This window comes from Triticum dicoccoides, chromosome 4B (genome assembly GCF_002162155.2).
Source record: "Triticum dicoccoides isolate Atlit2015 ecotype Zavitan chromosome 4B, WEW_v2.0, whole genome shotgun sequence".
In the NCBI taxonomy this organism is placed as follows: Eukaryota; Viridiplantae; Streptophyta; class Magnoliopsida; order Poales; family Poaceae; genus Triticum; species Triticum dicoccoides.
Genome location: NC_041387.1, coordinates 22,490,211 through 22,510,636, shown reverse-complemented (window position 1 = coordinate 22,510,636; position 20,426 = coordinate 22,490,211). Strand labels below are relative to the sequence as shown.

Sequence of the window (20,426 nt, the reverse complement as noted above, 5' to 3'; positions counted from 1 at the left end):
AGCAGCTTCTTGACGAGCGCTGCGTCGCCTAGCGTCTCCCCGAGGTTGGCGTACCTCGCACCTCGCCGCCATCTCCGCGGACCTCCCGCCGTACACGTCGAGCTCCTCGCTGTCCACCATCTTTAGGCGGTCGAACTCGCCGCGCAGCGTCGCCAGCCTCGCCGCGCGGACCCAATCAGCGTCGACGAACCTCACCTTCAGGGAGTCCCATACCTCCCTGGCGGTGAGCTTCGTCGACACCTGCAGCAGTACATCCTTTGGCAACGACCCGAGAAGCAACACACGCCCGTCTTGTCCTTCCTCGCGTTCACCGCCGCATTGCCTGGCACCACCGCCTCCCATATGGTGTGGACGTCGAGGATCGCCTGCGCCTTGATGGCCCAGACTGTGTAGTTGTCCACGGTCAGCATCGGCATCACCATCGTCGCTGATCCGCCCGTGCCGCCGCCGTGTGGGACGAGCACCATGGTCGTCGGTGATCGCCCGAACCGAAGCTCTGTATACCAATTGTTATTGCAGCTCTCTCTCCCTCACTCAGGACTACAGGTATAAGGAGGAGCACAATACACTGGAGTTTCACCCGGCTGCACACATATTCCCGTTACTATTCCCAAAGCACCAACCCACGTACAGACTAGGATTTTACCGCCGTTTTTGTAGCCAACAGAAACGTAGCACCCACGCACGCAGTAACAGACTCAAACGTACAACCGGTTATCTAGCTAACAATACATAGCGCTCATGGAGTCCATGGCGATCCGGTCTTCCCTCAAACGTGCGCAGCCCGCTCCTCCGCAAGACCTGGTGCCATCGTGCTACCGCTGCATCCTGCCTGCCTTGCCACACGATCGCAGGCTCAACCACAGTCCGACTCAACCTAGACTCCTACACGCACGCAGGCCATACAATGCCCAGACACACACATACACACGCCATGCCGCTGTGTCCCGCACGTCCTGCGCGTCCCGCATACACCCGACGAGCCCGACCGCACCAGTGTATCCCGCATGTCCTGCACGCACCCGACGCGCCCCGACGAGCCCGACCACACACGCCGTGGCTTATTCCAACAACCCCATTCATCACCAGCGTACCAAGCATGTGGAGCTGGACATCCATTCGTCCGAGAGCGCATGGCGATTGGTGACTTCCGCGTGCTCCACGTCCCCACGCGCCAACAGTTTGCCGACGTGATGACGAAGGGGCTGCACACCGACGTGTTTCACGACTTCCGGTCCAGTCTTTGCGTCGCTCCTTGCGATGTCACGACTGCAGGGGGTGTTAAACTCATGTATTTGTACCTGTATTCCTGTACAGTAGAGCGTCAGAGTGTGCGTGTGTGCAGTTTTCAGAGTCAGGACACACGATCACCTGTTCGAGGCATGGCCCGGCCACGATCACCATCGTGGGCTCGCGCCCTCTGCTCCCTCCTGTATAAGTGTAACTCTCCCGATCAATGCAAAGTGTGTTCGATCTTCTCTCCCTCAAACATCCATCAATGTAACATTCTGGAGAGGGCTGTCAGATTTAATCAGGAATGAGGCACGCCATTCGGCTCGTGCAGGTGCTCTGCAGTTACGTGTTCTAATCCTAGTTGATTGGGATGCGCACTAATCTTTCTCCCTCTCTCTTTTTCTACTGTGCGTTTATGTTGCCCTCCTGCGCTTTACTATCCTTTCTACCTTTTCAATACATCGAGACGGAAGCCTTTTGCATTTTCTCTAAAGGAACAGATTCTGGAGAAGATGCGTATACATCACAATGAGATATGTTCATGAAAAAACCGTTGGATCTATTGCATGTTTACCTTTGCTAAGTCCAATCAAGTAAGCATTTTTTTGGTTTTGCAAATTACCCTGCTGATTGATGCCAACCTAGCACATTAAAGTAGAATTGATGAACACAAATGTCACTGAGAGATCAATTCATCATTTGAGTTCACAAAGTGTACCTGGTACATGATTCGGCTGAAGGAAGAGTGTCTTTTATGTCCAGCGAACGGCGTCCTTACCCACGATGCCATCAAACAGGCGCCATGCGTCACCGACAGCCCCGCACATGGAGAAGGCGTCGATCAGCGCAGACCCGACGAAGGTGAGCATGCAAGACTGATGACCCACAAGTGTAGGGGATCTATCGTAGTCCTTTCGATAAGTAAGAGTGTCGAACGCAACGAGGAGCAGAAGGAAATGATAAACGGTTTTCAGTAAGGTTTTCTCTGCAAGCACTAAAATTGTAGGTAATAGATAGTTTTGTGATAAGGTAAATAGTAATGAACAATAAGTAAATAAAGTAAATAAAGTGCAGCAAGGTGTCCCAATCCTTTATGTAGCAAAGGATAAGCCTGGACAAATTCTAATAACGAAAAAGGAGCTCCCGAGGACACATTGGGAATTATTGTTAAGCTAGTTTTCATCACGCTCATATGATTCGCGTTCGGTACTTTGATAATTTGATATGTGGGTGGACCGGTACTTGGGTACTGCCCTAACTTGGACAAGCATCCCACTTATGATTAACCCTATTGCAAGCATCCGCAAATACAAAAAGAAGTATTCAGGTAAACCTAACCACAGCATTAAGCGTATGGATCCATATCAGCCCCTAACGAAGCAACGCATAAACTAGGGTTTAAGCTTCTGTCACTCTAGCAACCCATCATCTACTTATTACTTCCCCATGCCTTCCTTTAGGCCCAAATAATGGTGAAGTGTCATGTAGTCGACGTTCACATAACACCACTAGAGGAAAAGACAACATACATCTCATCAAAATATCGAACGAATACCAAATTCACATGACTACTAATAGCAAGACTTCACCCATGTCCTCAGGAACAAACGTAACTACTCACAAAGCATATTCATGTTCATAATCAGAGGAGTAATAATATGCATAAAGGATCTGAACATATGATCTTCCACCAAGTAAACCAATTAGCATCAACTACAAGGAGTAATCAACACTACTAGCAACCCACAGGTACCAATTTGTGGTTTTGATACAAGATTGGATACAAGAGATGAACTAGGGTTTTGAGAGGAGATGGTGCTGGTGAAGATGTTGATGGAGATTGACCCCCTCCCGATGAGAGGATCATTGGTGATGACGTTGGTGATCATTTCCCCCTCCCAAAGGGAAGTGTCCCCGACAGAACAGCTCCACCAGAGCCCTAGATTGATTCCGCCAAGGTTCCGCCTCGTGGCGGAGGAGTTCCATCCCGTAAGCTTGCCCACAATTTTTTCCAGGGTAAAAGTGATGATAAAGCAAAAGATGGACGTCGGAGGCCCACCAGGGAGCCCATGAGATAGGGGGGCGCGCCCTATAGGGGGGGGTGCCCCCCTGTCTCCTGGATAGGGTGTGGGCCCCCTGGCCTATTTCTTTCGCTCATAAATTCTTATTAAATCCAAAAAGTTGTTTCATGGAGTTTCAGGACTTTTGGAGCTGTGCAGAATAGGTTTCCAACGTTTGCTCCTTTTCCAGCCAGAATTCCAGCTGCCGGCATTCCCCCTCTTCATGGTAAACCTTGTAAAATAAGAGAGAATAGCCATAAGTATTGAGATATAATGTGCAATAATAGCCCATAATGCAATAAATATTGATATAAAAGCATGATGCAAAATGGACGTATCAACTCCCCCAAGCTTAGACCTCGCTTGTCCTCAAGCGGAAGCCGAAATCAAAAAATATGTCCACATGTTTAGAGATAGAGGTGTCGATAAAAATAAAATACGGACATGAGGGCATCATGATCATTCTAATAACAGCAACATATATAGATTTTGTCATATGATTTCCTATGCTCAAGTAATAAGCAATTCACGATGTCAAGTATGGTTCAAAAACTTCATTGGGAACTAACAAACTACAATCTCAGTCATTGAAGCAATTGCAATTTATCGTAACATCAGAAAAAGTCCATAATAGAGCTTTTCAGCAAGCTCACATACTCAACTATCTTGTAGTCTCCTACAACTACTAATACTCATGCAGTACTTGTGGTTATAGAATTTCAGCCGGACACTGAGAAAGATAGGGGCTTATTGTGTTGCCTCCCAACGTATTCACCTTTAGGTGATGTCAACAATAATAGCCCATGCCAACTTACATCCAATTGGATATATGTATCATGATCTTTCAAACACGAGGAGCTTGCAAAAGGATAAAATGAAAAAAGGGAAAGGTGAGGATCACCTTGACTCAAGCATAAAGTAAAAACATAAAGTAAAAGATAGGCCCTTCGCAGAGGGAAGCAGAGGTTGTCATGCGCGTTTAGGGTTGATGCACAAAATCTTAATGCAAAATAAGGTCACTTTATATTGCCCCTTGTATGTGGACCTTTATTATGCAGTCTGTCGCTTTTATTACTTCCACAACAAGTTCGTACAAAGTTTATTTTCTCTGCACTTATAAGTCATGCATATTTAGAGAGCAATTTTTATTGCTTGCACCGATGACAACTTACTTGAAGGATCTTACTCAATCCATAGGTAGGTATGGTGGACTCTCATGGCAAAACTGGGTTTAAGGATATTTGGAAGCACAAGTAGTATCTCTACTTGGTGCAAGGAATTTGGCTAGCATGAGGGGGAAAGGCAAGCTCAACATGTTTGGAAGGTCAATGACAATATACTTTAACTGAGATGTCGGAAAACATAAACTATTACATTGTCTTCCTTGTCCAACATCAACTCTTTTAGCATGTCATACTTAATGAGTGCTTCACAATCATAAAAGATGTCCAAGATAATATATTTATATGTGAACCCCTCTTTTCTTATCACTTCCTATTAATTGCAACAATGACCAAGGCTACGTTCATCAACTCTCAACAATTTTTATGCCTCATACTTTCTATGTGTGAAGTTATCACTATCCATAAGGTCAATATGAACTCTTTTATTCTTTCTACTTTCTCAAGATAATAGCAACAAAGCAAAGCCCTTGACTCAGCACTAATCTTTGTTATAGATAGCACACGGACTCGATTACATAAAGAGATCACAAAGAAAAACTCGAAACTACTTGATATCAAAACTTCAAACTACTAGATCGAGATACTACTAAAAGGATCGAACTAAATAAAGCAGTAAAGATAGGAGTGTGGTGTTGATACGATACCGGGGCATCTCCCCCAATCTTGGCAGATGCCAAGGGGAGTGCCCATACCCATGTGATTATTTCCTCGGAGGTGGTGAAGTAGGAGTTGTTGATGATATAGGCTTGTCGTCTGTCTTCCAAGGCATAGGCTCTCCATCATAAAAGGATGATCGAGTCTCCGGGATCCTTAAATCTGCAGCCAAACTCATTCGCTTGAATCTACATTCATACTCACAGTTCTGGTTTTGCAGGTCATAGATCTGGGCTTGGAGGTGCTCGATTTTCTCTTGAAGCTTGAAGATGGTCTCCCCAATGACTTTAGCGTCTAGCATGTGGTTGTTGGTGAACTCCGTGATCATCATCTGATTAGCGTTGAGTCCACGCTGCACCATCCCTTGACACTTGAAAACTTCCTGTTCCACGGCTTCGAGCTTTATCTCCACGCTCCCGGTATGCCTTGGTCCCTCCACATCACGGATGTGCAGCACCACCTCACGCATCTCAATGGTTTGAGGGTGTTGCAGCACCTCCGCGAGATAGGGGTTGATAACCCTCTCAAAAAACTTGTCCTTGGGAGTGCTTGGAGACGCCATGATGCTCTAGATCTGAAACAGAAACAGCTCGAAATGAAAACAGAGGATATTTGCGTGATACGGTGGTCAAAACCTTTGGGAGTTTATATAATGAATTTTTACCGACCAAAATACGTAACGTGCATGAAAACGGAGTCCGGGAGGCACACGAGGTGCCCACGAGACAAGGGGGCGCACCCTACAGGGGGGCGCCCTCCACTCTCGTGGGGGCCTCGTGTTCCTTTCAGACTACTTCTTTCTTCCTAAAATTCTTAAATAATCCAAAACTGATAAAAATTGCCATAAGAGTTGTTTTGGAGTCGGTTTACTTACCGTACCACATACCTATGCCTTTTCGGAGTCTGGAGCGTTCTGGAAAGGTCCCTTATGTATTCCTCAGGAGTTACAGTTTCAATAATATTAGTTTCAACATTGATAGGATTACCTGAAATATAATGTTTAATTCTTTGACCGTTTACCACCCTCGGATTTGTGCCTTCGAAGTTGTTGATTTTTATAGCACCAGAACGATAGACCTCCTCGATAACGTAGGGACCTTCCCATTTTGAGAGAAGTTTTCCTGCAAAAAATCTTAAACGAGAGTTGAATAATAACACATAATCTCCTACGTTAAACTCACGCTTTTGTATCCTCTTATCATGCCAGCGTTTGACTTTTTCTTTGAAAAGCTTGGCATTCTCATATGCTTGGGTTCTCCATTCATCAAGTGAGCTAATATCAAATACTCTCTTCTCACCGGCAAGTTTGAAGTCATAATTGAGCTCTTTAATAGCCCAATATGCCTTATGTTCAAGTTCAAGAGGTAACTGACACGCTTTTCCATAAACCATCTTATATGGAGACATACCCATAGGATTTTTGTATGCAGTTCTATAGGCCCATAATGCATCATCAAGTTTTTTGGACCAATTCTTTCTAGATCTATTCACAGTCTTCTGCAGAATTAATTTGAGCTCTCTATTGCTCAATTCTACTTGACCACTAGACTGCGGATGATTAGGGGATGCTATTCTATGATTGACATCATACTTAGCAAGCATCTTATGGAAAGCACCATGAATAAAATGTGAACCACCATCAGTCATAAGATATCTAGGGACTTCGAACCTCGGAAAAATAACTTCTTTAAGCATTTTAATTGAAGTGTTATGATCAACACTACTAGTTGGAATAGCTTCTACCCACTTAGTAACGTAATCAACAACAACTAAAATATGTGTATAACCATTAGAGGCAGGAAAAGGTCCCATATAATCAAAGCCCCAAACATCAAACGGTTCAATAACAAGAGAATAATTCATAGGCATTTCTTGACGTCTACTAATGTTACCTATTCTTTGACATTCATCACAGGATAAGACAAACTTACGAGCATCTTTGAAGAGAGTAGGCCAATAAAAACCAGATTGTAGTACCTTGTGTGCAGTTCTATCTCCAGCATGGTGCCCTCCATAAGATTCAGAGTGACACTTGCGTAGGATCTGTTCCTGTTCATGCTCAGGCACACAATGTCTAATAACACCATCTACTCCTTCTTTATAAAGGTATGGATCATCCTAGAAGTAATGTCTTAAATCATAAAAGAACTTTTTCTTTTGCATGTATGTGAAGCTAGGCGATATATATTTAGCAACAATGTAATTAGCATAATCAGCATACCAAGGAGCAGTACGAGAAGCATTGACGACCGCTAATTGTTCATCAGGAAAACTCTCATTAATAGGCAGTGGGTCATCAAGAACATTTTCTAACCTAGACAAGTTATCTGCAACGGGGTTCTCAGCTCCCTTTCTGTCAATAATATGCAAGTCAAATTCTTGGAGCAGGAGAACCCATCTAATGAGTCTAGGCTTAGCATCTTTCTTTTCCATAAGATATTTAATAGCAGCATGATCAGTGTGAATAGTCACTTTGGAATCAACAATATAAGGTCTAAACTTATCACATGCAAACACAACTGCTAAGAACTCCTTTTCAGTAGTAGCGTAATTTCTCTGGGCAGTATCAAGAGTCTTACTAGCATACTGGATATCATTCAATTTCTTATCGACTCTTTGCCCTAAAACAGCACCTACAACATAATCACTAGCATCGCACATAATTTCAAAAGGTAAATTCCAATCAGGTGGCTGAACAATAGGTGCAGTGATCAAAGCTTTCTTAAGTGTTTCAAATGCTTCTACACAATCATCATCAAAGACAAAAGGAATATCTTTTTGCAATAAATTAGTCAAAGGCCTAGAGATTTTAGAAAAGTCCTTAATGAACCTCCTATAAAAACCGGCATGACCAAGGAAACTTTTTATACCTTTTATGTCCTTGGGACATGGCATCTTTTCAATAGCATCAACTTTGGCTTTATCAACTTCAATACCTCTCCCGGAGATCTTGTGCCCCAAGACAATGCCTTCATTAACCATAAAGTGACACTTTTCCCAATTCAGGACGAGACTAGTGTCTTCGCATCTCTGCAAAACTCGATCAAGGTTGCTCAAACAATCATCAAAAGAGGATCCATTGACGGAGAAGTCATCCATGAATACCTCACAAATATTTTCATAAAAATCAGAGAATATAGCCATCATGCATCTTTGAAAGGTAGCAGGTGCATTACATAAACCAAGAGGAATACGTCTATAAGCAAAAGTACCAAAAGGGCAAGTAAAAGTAGTTTTAGATTGATCCTTCGCCGACACAGGTATCTGAGAGAAACCAGAATAACCATCTATAAAGCAAAAATGTGTGTGTTTGGATAGCCTTTCTAGCATTTGATCAATAAAAGGTAAAGGGTAATGATCTTTCTTAGTAGCTTTATTTAACTTACGGAAATCAATTACCATCCTACAACCTGTATTAATTCTTTGCGGGATTAATTCATCTTTATCATTAGGAACAACGGTAATTCCTCCCTTTTTAGGAACACAATGGACAGGGCTTACCCATTCACTATCAGCAACGGGATAAATAATACCTGTCTCAAGGAGCTTTAGTATCTCCTTTCTTACCACTTCCTTCATCTTGGGATTTAATCGTCTTTGAGGATCTCTAACTGGTTTGGCATCTTTCTCCACTGAAATTTTGTGTTGACATAATGTGGGACTAATGCCCTTAAGATCATCCAGAGTATATCCAATAGCTGCTTGGTGCTTCTTCAGAGTTTTCAATAATCTCTCTTCTTTTTTCTCTGAAAGGTTAGCACTAATAATAACAGGATATATTTCTTTTTCATCAAGATAAGCATACTTAAGACTATCAGGTAATGATTTGAGTTCAAACATGGGATCACCCTTGGGTGGAGGGGGATCCCCAAGAATTTCAACGGGAAGGTTATGTTTTAGCATAGGTTCCTGTTTAAGGAACACTTCGTCTATTTCTTCCCTTTCCTTCATAAACATATCGTTTTCATGGTCTAGCAAATATTGTTCTAACGGATCAGTTGGAGGAATAGCAATGTAAGCAAGACCAATAATCTCATCCTTACTAGGTGGTTCCCTTTCACGAGGTTGTATACTAAACATGAGACATACCATCTATGCCAACAATAACAATATTCTTTTCACAATTAATCTTAGCACTAGCAGTATTCAAGAAGGGTCTACCAAAAATAATGTGACAAAAATCATCTTGTGGGGAACCAAGAACAAGAAAATCAGCAGGGTATTTAACCTTCCCACACAAAACTTCAACACCTCTAACAATCCCAATAGGTTTAGTGGTATCCCTATTAGCAAGCTTAATAATAACATCAATGTCTTCTAATTCAACGGGTGCAATGTCGTGCATAATTTCTTTATAAAGATCATAAGGTATCGCACTAGCACTAGCACCCATATCACATAAACCATGATAACAATGATCTCCTATTTTAACAGAAATAACAGGCATGCCTACGACAGGTCTACGTGTCTTAGTATCAGGTCTAGCAATATTAGTAGTCTCACCCAAGAAAGAAATAACATGCCCATCTAAATCCTCATCCAAGAGATCTTTAACCATAGCAATACTAGGTTCAACATTAATTTGCTTAGGAGGTGTATAAGTCCTAGTATTACTCTTACGAACAACAATCGAAGCTTTAGTATGATCTTTTATCCTAACAGGAAAAGGAGGTTTTTCAACATAAGCAGTAGGAACAATAGGATCACTATAGGTAATAGTCTTTTCTTCGACTGTAATAGGTGCAACTACTTTTACTTCAAGAGGAGGATTATATTTAAACCACTTCTCTTTAGGGAGATCAATGTGTGTGGCAAAAGATTCACAAAAAGTAGCTACTATCTCAGAGTCAAGTCCATACTTAGTGCTAAATCCACGAAAAGCATCGGTATCCATAAAAGATTTAACACAATCAAACTTAGGTGTCATACCTGACTCCTTACCATCGTCAGAACCCCAATCTTCAGAGTTGCATTTAATTCTTTCCAATAAGTCCCATTTGAAATCAATAGTCTTCAGCATATAAGAACCAGCACAGGAAGTATCGAGCAGGTTGCGATTATCAAGAGAAAGCCGAGCATAAAAATTCTGAATAATCATTTCCCGAGAGAGCTCATGATTGGGGCATGAATATAACATTGACTTAAGCCTCCCCCAAGCTTGAGCTATGCTTTCTCCTTCGCGAGGCTAGAAATTATATATGTAATTACGATCACGATGAACAAGATGCATAGGATAGAACTTCTGGTGAAATTCCAACTTTAATCACTTATAATTCCAAGATCTCGTATCATCACATAGCCTATACCATGTGAATGCGTCTCCCTCCAAAGATAAAGGGAAGACCTTACTTTTGACAACATCATCGGGAATACCTGCAAGCTTAAATAATCCACAAACTTCATCCACAAAGATAAGGTGTAAATTGGGATGCAATGTTCCATCTCCTGCAAATGGATTAGCTAGCAGTTTCTCTAACATACCCGAAGGAATATCAAAGTAAATATTTTCATAAAGTTCAGTAGGTTGAGGAGCAACTCTTTGCTCTTCCGGTTGGGGTGAAGATACCCCAAACAAGCCCCTCAAAGGATTAGTTTCCATAGTGACAAGTAACAGAAAATTTCAGCACACTATATAAATGTTTCCTTACCAAGTTCCACTCACGAAAAGCGCTACACTCCCCGGCAACGGCGCCAGAAAAGAGTCTTGATGACCCACAAGTGTAGGGGATCTATCGTAGTCCTTTCGATAAGTAAGAGTGTCGAATCCAACGAGGAGCAGAAGGAAATGATAAGCGGTTTTCAGTAAGGTTTTCTCTGCAAGCACTGAAATTGTAGGTAATAGATAGTTTTGTGATAAGATAAATAGTAACAAGCAATAAGTAAATAAAGTAAATAAAGTGCAGCAAGGTGGCCCAATCCTTTATGTAGCAAAGGATAAGCCTGGACAAATTTTAATAATGAAAAAGGAGCTCCCGAGGACACATTGGGAATTATCGTCAAGCTAGTTTTCATCACGCTCATATGATTCGCATTCGGTACTTTGATAATTTGATATGTGGGTGGACCGGTACTTGGGTACTGCCCTAACTTCGACAAGCATCCCACTTATGATTAACCCCTATTGCAAACATCTGCAAATACAAAAAGAAGTATGAAGGTAAACCTAACCACATCATTAAGCGTATGGATCCATATCAGCCCCTAACGAAGCAACGCATAAACTAGGGTTTAAGCTTCTGTCACTCTAGCAACCCATCATCTACTTATTACTTCCCCATGCCTTCCTCTAGGCCCAAATAATGGTGAAGTGTCACGTAGTCAACGTTCACATAACACCACTACAGGAAAAGACAACATACATCTCATCAAAATATCGAATGAATACCAAATTCACATGACTACTAATAGCAAGACTTCACCCATGTCCTCAGGAACAAACATAACTACTCACAAAGCATATTCATGTTCATAATCAGAGGAGTAATAATATGCATAAAGGATCTGAACATATGATCTTCCACCAAGTAAACCAAATAGCATCAACTACAAGGATACTAGCAACCCACAGGTACCAATTTGTGGTTTTGATACAAGATTGGATACAAGAGATGAACTAGGGTTTTGAGATGAGATGGTGCTGGTGAAGATGTTGATGGAGATTGACCCCCTCCCGATGAGAGGATCGTTGGAGATGACGTTGGTGATGATTTCCCCCTCCCGGGGGAAGTGTCCCCGGCAGAACAGCTCCGCGAGAGCCCTAAATTGATTCCGCCAAGGTTCCGCCTCGTGGCGGCGGAGTTCCATCCCGTAAGCTTGCCCACGATTTTTTCCAGGGAAAAAGTGATGATATAGCAGAAGATGGACGCCAGAGGTCAACCAGGGGGCCCAGGAGATAGGGGGGCGCGCCCTATAGGTGGGGCGCCCCCTGTCTCCTGGACAGGGTGTGGGCCCCCTGGCCTATTTCTTTCGCTCATAAATTCCTATTAAATCTAAAAAGTTGTTTCATGGAGTTTTAGGACTTTTGGAGCTGTGCAAAATAGGTTTCCAACGTTTGCTCCATTTCCAGCCAGAATTCCAGCTGCCGGCATTCCCCCTCTTCATGGTAAACCTTGTAAAATAAGAGAGAATAGCCATAAGTATTGAGATATAATGTGTAATAACAGCCCATAATGCAATAAATATTGATATAAAAGCATGATGCAAAATGGACGTATCAAAGACTAACTTTTTCCCTGTAAGGACTATCAAACAGACTGTCATTTTCTTCTGGCTGCATACAAGACTAACTTTTTACCTGTAAGGAGTACCTAAATGAACTAAATTCTATCTTTTTTTCTAAAACATTGATTTCAGATAATGAATTAACCTCTTGATATGTGGTTCACCAAGCTACCAACTATTAGGACCAATATACTAGTTTGTGATCTGATCCTCAGACATGCATTAACACTTGTTGTTCAATACATTTTTAGAGGGTCTTTCATGTAAAAAGCCTTGAGAAGACCGCTCAAGATGACTTCAAAATGCTTGCCTCTGCTGTATACCTTCAAGTCAGCACCATAAGCCAAGCTCTCATCTTCATTACAAGGTCTCGAAGCTGGTCATTCGTCGAGCGCCCCGGCTTTCTCCTGGTCTTCGCTTTCTTGGTCGCGCAGCTGGTATTTTTTCCACGGTCTCACCCCCTATTTGCTTTACATGTAAGTATACAAGTCAAGTTCCAGTGAGCAAGTTTCACCACCCCCTTCAATAAATGCAGATAGCTACACTGATCGCTGTATACGCCGACTGGGGATTCACTTTGATCAAAGGCATCGGATGGGGCTGGGCTGGCATTGTGTGGCTCTACAACATCATCTTCTACTTCCCGCTTGACATCATCAAGTTCTTCATCCGATACGCTCTGAGCGGCAAAGCATGGGATCTTGTCATTGACCAAAGAGTAATTCAAATTGCACTACCATATTTTTCCTTCTCTTTTTAGCTATTGAGAACCCGCTACATTCGATGCACCATGTAAATGATGGTTCATTTGTCCTTTTTCTTTATAGGTCGCGTTTACAAGGAAGAAGCACTTTTGTAAGGAAGAGAGGGAGCTCAAGTGGGCCCATGCACAGAGGACGCTCCATGGGCTGCAACCACCGGATGCCAAGCTGTTCCCTGAGAAGGCGGGCTACAACGAGCTCAATCAGATGGCCGAGGAGGCGAAACGGAGGGCCGAGATTGCAAGGTATGTAGGACCAGATACCCAGCAGGCACTTGCAAATTAAAGAATCCTATCTTCCATATTTGTTGACAACTACTCATAATATTAGAGCGTTTTTGAAGCTATGAGTATGAATCTAACTATGTGCTTGTTGATTGTACATGGCAGGCTCAGGGAGCTCCACACTCTCAAGGGGCATGTGGAGTCAGTTGTGAAGCTGAAGGGCCTCGACATCGACACCATTCAACAATCTTACACCGTGTGATAGGTTCAAGTATCCTTAAAAGTTACTGTAGAAGAGAGAGTATATCCTTGCTGTGTAGGAATATCAGACTTTTGATAGGATGCTTTTGCCCCCTCTTATATAGTTGACTGCTGATACATCGTGGGAATAAAATGGTTACTACACCTCAGTTGCTCTCCAGTCGCTGGTTCGTTGTGCTTCATGGAAAGGAATACAATTTCTTGCCTATGCAAGTGGGGGGGTTTTAACCTCCATTTTGAAAAGAAAATAAGTGCCCATGCATTTGAAAACAACATGTGTTAATAATGCAAGAGAAAATCCTGAAGAAATATTGGAATGCAAGAGGCTTAGATATCCACAGTATAACAATACCCATCACTCCATCAGTTGTGCCATAAATTGTTTCCATGACGATTCCTCAAATGTTTGATTCAAGTTTCCTCCACCTCACCATCTTCGCAAGTTTGCATTCGTCTTGGAATGAACGAAGAAGAAAGTGAGAGATAAATTTAGTGTACACTGTATGTTTTCTAAGATAAATGGAGACATGAAAGATTACAACAATTGAAGCCATGTAAATGCGAAATCGGAGTGTTCGCCTATGTATGCCTCCCAAGACATACAACAATCACTCGGTAGGATTTTCATCACTTAGGCAAGCACTGGGATGCAGCTAAGCCCCCGAGTGGGAGGATTGCTCTCCACTCGGTTGGATTTTTTCAAACTTAAGCGAGTACGAGACTGCGGTTAAGCCTCCGAGTGAGAGGTCTGCTCATCACTCGGTAGGATTTTTATCACTTAGGCGAGCGCTGAGCTGCAGCTAAGCCCGCGAGTGGGAGGATTGCTCTCCACTCTGTAGGATTTTTTCAAACTTAGGCGAGTACGAGACTGCGGCTAAGCCTCCGAGTGGGAGGATTGCTCTCCGCTCGGTAGGATTTTTTCAAACTTAGGCGAGCACTGGGCTGCAGCTAAGCCCCCGAGTGAGAGGCAGACTCATCACTCGGTAGGATTTTTTTCAAACTTAGGCGAGCGATGGGCTGCAGCTAAGCCCTCGAGTGAGAGGCAGACTCATCACTCGGTAGGATTTTTTCAAACTTAGGTGAGCAGTGGGCTGCAGCTAAGCCCCTGAGTGAGAGGCAGACTCATCACTTGGTAGGATTTTTATTACTTAGGCGAGCACTGGGCTGCAGCTAAGCCCCCGAGTGAGAGGCAGACTCATCACTCGGTAGGATTTTTATCACTTAGGCGAGCACTGGGCTGCAGCTAAGCCCCCGAGTGAGAGGCAGACTCATCACTCGGTAGGATTTTTATCACTTCGACTTAGGCGAAATAGATTCGCGGCTAAGGTAATGCACACAATAGAAATAAACAACAACCATTCGGAAGAAGTAAATTATGTCTTTTGATAGTCAAAGTAAAAGGTATTTCTTATTACATCTGATCGGTCTAAATATTTAAGAATTGAAAGGGCGGAGCAGATCCGCATTCTAGGCGCGCGGCTCATCTTTATTGTGTTCGATGTTGAAGAGACGGTATGCTCCATTGTGGAGCACCTTGGTGATGACGAAAGGGCCTTCCCAAGCGGGGGCGAGCTTGTGTGGCTTTTGTTGATCCACTCGGAGGACCAAGTCCCCTTCCTGGAATGCACGAGCCCTTACGTTCTTGGCATGGAATCCACATAAGTCTTGCTGATAAATGGTCGACCGGATCAAGGCCATCTCTCTTTCCTCCTCCAAGAGGTCGACTACATCTTGTCGAGGTTGCTCTGCTTCTTCTTCTAAGAAGAGTTCGACTCGGGGAGCGTTGTGGAGCAAATCGCTCGGTAAAACGACTTCGGCTCCATAGACTAAAAAGAATGGAGTCCATCCAGTCGACCGATTGGGGGTTGTCCTCATCCCCCAAAGCACCGATGGGAGCTCGTCGACCCAAGCCCCTGCCGCGTGCTTGAGGTCACGCATTAACCGAGGCTTCAGCCCTTTGAGAATCAATCCATTTGCTCGTTCAACCTGCCCATTCGACTGGGGATGGGCGACCGAAGCGTAATCGACCCTCGTGCCTTGGGAAGCACAAAAGGCTTTAACCTCTTCAGAATTGAAGTTCGAGCCGTTATCCGTGATGATGTTGTGTGGGATGCCATATCTAAATATAAGTTCTCTGGTGAAACTCACGGCTGTGCTTGCTTCAAGGCTCTTGATGGGCTTGGCTTCGATCCATTTGGTGAACTTGTCGACTGCTACCAGCACATGAGTAAATCCACTCCTGCCTGTCCTCAGAGGTCCAACCATGTCCAGTCCCCAAACGGCGAAAGGCCAGACGAGTGGAATAGTCTTCAGAGCTGATGCAGGTTTGTGGGACATGTTGGAATAAAACTGACAACCTTCACACTTGTCCACTATTTCCTTTGCCATCTCGTTAGCGAGCGGCCAGTAAAACCCGGCTTGGTATGCTTTGGCTACGATGGTCCGAGAGGACGCATGGTGACCACAGGTCCCCGAGTGAATATCGTTGAGGATCATTCTGCTTTCTTCTGGCGTGATGCACTTCTGGCAGGCTCCAGTTACACTTTCTCTGAACAACTGTCCTTTTATCACAGTAAAGGCTTTAGACCGTCGGACGATCTGTCGAGCCTCTTCTTCATCCTCTGGGAGTTCCTTCCTAAGAATGTATGCAATGTATGGCACTGTCCAGTCGGGAGTGATGACCAAAACCTCCATGATTAAGTCGACCACGGCTGGGACTTCGACTTCAGTCGGATCCGTGGCACTCTTGGGCTGCGGTGACTCTTCAGTGAAAGGATCTTCCTGAACCAAAGGTGAATGGATATGTTCCAGAAACACGTTTCGGGGAATAGCTTCTCTCTTTGAACCTATCTTGGCCAACTCGTCCGCAGCTTGATTTTTTAGTCGGGGTATATGGTGGAGCTCCAAACCTTCAAACCTCTTCTCCAGCTTTCTCACTTCATTGCAATAACCAGTCATGGCTGGGCTCCTGACATCCCATTCCTTCATCACTTGGTTAACCACCAAATCAGAATCGCCGTAAACCATAAGGCAACGGACACCGAGTGAAATGGCCATACGCAACCCGTATAGAAGTGCTTTGTATTCGGCTTCGTTATTGGAGGAATCAAAATGAATCTGGAGAACATAACTAAGCCTGTCTCCGCGGGGGGATACCAAAACTACTCCAGCGCCTGAACCATTCAGCATCTTGGAGCCATCAAAGAACATAGTCCAATGCTCCGAGTGAACTTGAGTCGGCATTTGCTGCTCAATCCACTTGGCAAGGAAATCTGCAATTGCTTGGGACTTGATGGCCTTCTTTGCCTCGAACTTGATATCTAGTGGAAGGAGTTCAATCGCCCATTTTGCCACTCGACCAGTTGCGTCTCTGTTATTCAGAATTTCTGATAGTGGCGCATCGCTGGCGACTGTAATGGAGTGGTCAGAGATATAATGTGCAACCTTCTTCATGGTCATGTATATTCCATAGACAAGCTTCCGATAATGTGAGTATCGTTGCTTGGATGGAGTCAAAACTTCAGACTAGGCATTGAACCTTGTAAGCTTTTCCTTCTTCTTCTCGCTCAACCGTGAGTACTGTGTTGACAACTTGTCCAGTGCCTGCAATGTAAAGCAGTAAAGGCTCTTTGCTGATTGGTACAGCGAGCACCGGCTAGGTGGAAAGCAGGGTTTTGAGCTCTGCAAATGCTGCATCAGCTTCATCAGTCCACTCGAACTTATCAGACTTCTTCATTAGTCGGTAAAGAGGCAAGGCCTTTTCACCGAGACAAGAAATGAATCGACTCAGGGCAGCCAGACAACCAGTCAGCTTCTGAACGTCATGCACTCGCACGGGGCGTTTCATTCGAAGGATGGTTGATATGTCTCCGTCGTATCTATAATTTTTGATTGTTCCATGCCAATATTCTTCAACTTTCATATACTTTTGGCAACTTTTTATACTATTTTTGGGACTAACATATTGATCCAGTGCTTAGTGCCAGTTCTTGTCTGTTGCATGTTTTATGTTTCGCAGAAAACCAATATCAAACGGAATCCAAACGGGATAAAAACGGAGGGAGAATTATTTTGGAATATTTGGGATTTTCCGGAGGAAGAATCAACACGAAACGGTGTCCGGGGTGGCCACGAGACAGGGGGCGCGCCCTCCCCCTGGGTGCGGCCTGGGCTCTCATGGGCCACCCGTAAGGCGGTTGACGCCCTTCTTTTGCCGCAAGAAAGCTAATTTTACGAGAAAAATCTGGGCGAAATATTCACCCCAATCGGAGTTACGGATCTCCAGATATAAAGGAAACGGTGAAGGGGAAGAAACAGAGAACGCAGAAACAGAGAGATAGATCCAATCTCGGAGGGGCGCCCCTCCCACGCCATGGGAGCCAAGGACCAGAGGGGAAACCCTTCTCCTATCTAGGGAGAAGGTCAAGGAAGAAGAAGGAGGAGGGGGGATCTCTCCCCCTTTGAGGGAGTCCCGGATTAGGGGGTGTTCGGATGGTCGGACTATAGCCTTTGGCCGGACTCCTGGACTATGAAGATACAAGATTAAAGACTTCGTCCCGTGTCCAGATGGGACTTTCCTTGGCATGGAAGGCAAGCTTGGCGATACAGATATGTATATCTCCTCCCATTGTAACCGACTCTGTGTAACCCTAGCCCTCTCCGGTGTCTATATAAATCAGAGGGTTTTAGTCCGTAGGACGAACAACAATCATACCATAGACTAGCTTCTAGGGTTTAGCCTCTCTGATCTCGTGGTAGATCTACTCTTGTACTACCCATATCATCAATATTAATCAAGCAGGAGTAGGGTTTTACCTCCATCAAGAGGGCCCGAACCTGGGTAAAAACATCGTGTCCCTTGTCTCCTGTTACCATCCGCCTAGACGCACAGTTTGGGACCCCCTACCCGAGATCCGCCGGTTTTGACACCGACATTGGTGCTTTCATTGAGAGTTCCTCTGTGTCGTCACCTTTAGGCCCGATGGCTTCTCCGATCATCAACAACGATGCGGTCCAGGGTGAGACTTTTCTCCCCGGACAGATCTTCGTATTCGGCGGCTTTGCACTGCGGGCCAATTCGCTTGTCCATCTGGAGCAGATCGAAAGCTATGCCCCTGGCCATCAGGTCAGATTTGGAAGCTTGAACTACACGACTGACGTCCGCGGAGACTTGATCTTTGACGGGTTCGAGCCACAGCCGAGCGCGCCGCACTGTCACGATGAGCATGATCTAGCTCTGCCGCCAAACAGTGCCCTGGAGGCTGCACCAGTGTCCGCTCTGACCTTTATCTCGGAGCCGACTGCACCAATCGAGGATGGGTGGCTAGACACCGCCTCGGGGGCTGCAATCTCTATGGCGATCGAGCCGAACACCAGCCTTGTCCTTTGCGAAGCTCATGACTCCAAGGTGCCGGACTCCTCTCCGGACTCCGAACCTTCAGCGCCCCTGCCGATCAAACCCGATTGGGCGCCGATCATGGAGTTCGCCACCGTGGACATCTTTCAACACTCGCCCTTCGGCGACATTCTGAATTCACTAAAGTCTCTCTATTTATCAGGAGAGCCCTGGCTAGACTATGGTCAGCAAGGTTGGGATGCGGACGACGAAGAAATTCAAAGCCCACCCACCACCCACTTCGTAGCCACTGTCGATGATTTAACTGACATGCTCGACTTCGACTCCGAAGACATCGACGGTATGGACGCCGATGCAGGAGACGACCAAGAACCAGCGCCTATAGGGCACTGGAAGGCCACCTCGTCGTACGACATATACATGGTGGACACCCCAAAAGAGGGGAATGGCGATGAAACAATGGAGAATGACCCCTCCAAGAAGCAGCCTAAGCGCCAGCGTCAGCGGCCCCGCTCTAAATCCCGCCAAAGCAAAAACGGCGATTCCGGCACGGGAGATAATAACACCCCGGACAGTGCCGAAGACAACCCCCTCCAGTAGGATTCAACACAGGAGGATGGAGAAGCCAGCCCTCATAAGAGAGCGGCAGACAGAGAGGAAGAGGACGACAATTACATGCCTCCCTCCGAAGACGAGGCAAGCCTCGACGACGACGAATTTGTCGTGCCTGAGGATCCCGTCGAACAAGAGCGTTTCAAACGCAGGCTTATGGCCACGGCAAGCAGCGTCAAGAAAAAACAGCAACAACTTAGAGCAGACCAAGACTTGCTAGCCGACAGATGGACTGAAGTCCTTGCAGCCGAGGAGTATGAACTCGAATGCCCCTCCAAGAGCTACCCAAAGCGCAGGCTGCTACCCCGATTAGAGGAGGAAGCACCTAAACCTACATCACCAGCGCACGACGCGGCCGACCGGCCACCTCATGGCCGCGACAGAGAGGCCTCTCGGCCATCCACTCAAGCTGCACCCCGGCGTCACTCAAAGTATACCAAGGCACGGGGAAATGCACCAGACCCGCGGGATATATTGGAGGACAAGGCAAGGCAAACAAGATCGATCTACGGATCGCGTGGGCACCCCACGACACGTGACGATAACCGTCATGCCGAATATGGCAAATCCGGCTGGGCCGAACATAGTAGACAAAGCTCATTTGAGCTACGTCGTGACATAGCCGAGTACAGAGGCTCCGCACGCCCACTATGCTTCACAGATGAAGTAATGGATCATCAAATCCCCGAGGGTTTTAAACCCGTAAATATCGAATCATATGATGGCACAACAGATCCTGCGGTATGGATCGAGGATTATCTCCTTCATATCCACATGGCACGGGGTGATGATCTACACGCCATCAAATACCTCCCACTCAAGCTTAAAGGACCAGCTCGGCATTGGCTTAACAGCTTGCC

At 45.1% G+C, this 20,426-nt stretch overlaps 1 pseudogene; it reads left to right on the top strand.

Annotated features, from left to right (window-relative positions):
* The first annotated feature begins 1,133 nt into the window (after positions 1–1,133).
* Positions 1,134–13,599, top strand: LOC119292444 (annotated as a pseudogene).
* Positions 13,600–20,426: the final 6,827 nt, after the last annotated feature.